Consider the following 2,439-nt stretch of genomic DNA (forward strand, 5'->3'; position numbering starts at 1 on the left):
TGCTATGTGAGTGGACTAAGATCTTTAGGGAAGAAGGTAAAATAGAGAAATGCAGGTAAGATAAGGACCAAACCCCTGGACCCTTACAGTAATGCACCATACGTTCTATTTCATAGATGAGAAAACTGAAGCTCAGAAAGTCCAAAGTTATAAAACTCAATTATTAGAGTTGAGGTTTGAACTCTAGTATGTTTGTAGTCACCTCACCTTTTTGTTGTTAATTCTAAGAAAACTTTTAATAATCAGAGGGAGGTGAAATCACCAAGTAGAAAACATTTGCTGGGTGTTTACCTCATGTCTGGCATTGCATAGGCATTTACAGATATCATATTCCATCCTCACAACAACCCTATGGACTTGATACTCTTACCCCCATCTTACGGATGAGAAACTGAGGCACATAGAGGTCCAATAACAAGCTAAAAGTCCTAGTCATTAAGTGGTAGAGGTGGGACTGGAGCACAGCTCTCCCTGACAATGAACTCTGAGTTTTTAATCCTTTCTTTTATACCCACACATTTCATTAAAACCACGAAAGTTTCATTAAAACCATCAAGCCTCTGCTGCTGTTGCTCTCTATGAGAACCTAGCTGCTGAAATGTGTAGAGGAGACCATGCTCTAACCTAAGTGGTCTTTACAGACAACAGAAGGAGGGGCACTGTAGTGGAATGGGGCCACTCATCTAAGTGTAAAAACAATTCTATTGCCTCTTATGCAAATGAAAAATATACTGCTAATGTTATTTTTTCATAGTCTTCTATTCACAAAATACACTTTTTTAACGTACAGTTCTGTGGGGTTGATAAAAGCATGAAATCCTATGTCTACCACCATAGTACCATACAGAACAGTTCCATGCCCTTTAAAAATCTTTTATATTTATTTTTATTTATTTCTTAAAAGATTTTATTTATTTATTTTAAGAGAGAGGGGAAGGGAGGGAGAATGAGAAGGGAATGAACATCAATGTGTGGTTGCCTTTTACCCACTCCCTACTGGGGACCTTGCCCACAACCCAAGCATGTGCCCTGACTGGGAGTCAAACCTGCAACCTTTTGATTCTCAGGCCAACATTCAATCCACTGAGCCACACCAGCCAGGGCCATATCTCCCCCTTTTAATCAACACCTCTTCCCAATGAAAATTGTTTATCTCTTCCAGCAAATGAAAACCACCCATCTCTTTCCAATCTGTATATCTTTTTTTAATAAAAATTTCATTGTAAATGAAATAATAAATTATGTAACATTTGGAGTCTGCCTTCTTTCATTTAGCAAAATGTAAGGTTCGTACATGATGTATGTGAATCAAGTTTATTTCTTTCATTTCTGAATAGTATTCTATTGTGTGACTGTATCACAGTTTGTTTATTCATTTACACTTTTCATGGGCATTTGAGTTGTTTCCAGTTGTTGGCTATTAGGAATAAAGCTGTCATAAACATTTGAGTGCAGGTTTTTTGTGAACATAAATTTTAATATACTTGGATAAATAGATGAGAGTGGGATTGGTGAGATGTATGTTAAGGATATATTTAAAAAACTGCTTATAAACTTACAGTCAAGATGGCAGAAAAGGTAAACTGAGATCACCTCCTCCCCCAATCACATCATAATTACAAATAAATTATAGAACAATCATCACTAAGAATCATCTGAAGATTAGCTGAACAGAATTCCTATAACTAAGGATATAAAGAAGAAAAAACATAGAGACAGCTTGGAGAAGCAGACATATGCAGTGGACAGGTCTCACATCTACAGCGTACTGATTAAGAAATGGTAGGGATGCCACCGAAGCAGCAATTGAGGAGCAGTAGCCATGGCTCTGTGCTACCCCGTGGCCATGGGCCTCAACAAGGGTTACAAGGTGAACAAGAATGTGAGTGAGCCACCATAAGCTTCTCACCAAGCACACAAAGTCCATGCAGGACATGATCTAAGAAGTGTGTGACTTTGCCCCCTTTTAGCAATGTGCCATGGAGCTGTTCAAGGTCTCTAGGTGCAAGAGAGCCCTGAAGTTCATCAAGAAAAGAATACGGGCACACATCCGTGCCAAGAAGAGAGAAGAGTTGAGCAATATCTTTGCAGCCATGAGGAAGAAGACAGCAACCAAGAAGGACTGAATCCCAATCTTCTCTGTGTGTAATAAGACCTGTTAAAAAAATAGAAATGGTAGGAATATATGGGCTCCCTAGTCTGGGCACAATTGCCAGGAAGAGAAGTTCTCATAACATCTGGCTTTGAAAACCATCAAGGATTGGCTCTCAGAGAGACAAGGGCTGTGGGAGAATGAGACACAGTGATCTTAAAGAGCAGGTACACAAATTAACTTGCTCTAAGTTCCATTGCAGAGGTAGCAACTCAAAAAGTACCAGGGGATTACAGAAAGAAACTAAATTGATTAACTTCAGGGTAAGGGTTGGAGGGGCAGAGGTC

General features: G+C 39.2%; 1 pseudogene; it reads left to right on the forward strand.

Moving 5' to 3' along the window:
* The first annotated feature begins 1,822 nt into the window (after nucleotides 1–1,822).
* On the forward strand, nucleotides 1,823–2,137 carry LOC114505401 (annotated as a pseudogene).
* The last annotated feature ends 302 nt before the right edge of the window (nucleotides 2,138–2,439 follow it).

This window comes from Phyllostomus discolor, chromosome X (genome assembly GCF_004126475.2).
Source record: "Phyllostomus discolor isolate MPI-MPIP mPhyDis1 chromosome X, mPhyDis1.pri.v3, whole genome shotgun sequence".
Taxonomy (NCBI): Eukaryota; Metazoa; Chordata; class Mammalia; order Chiroptera; family Phyllostomidae; genus Phyllostomus; species Phyllostomus discolor.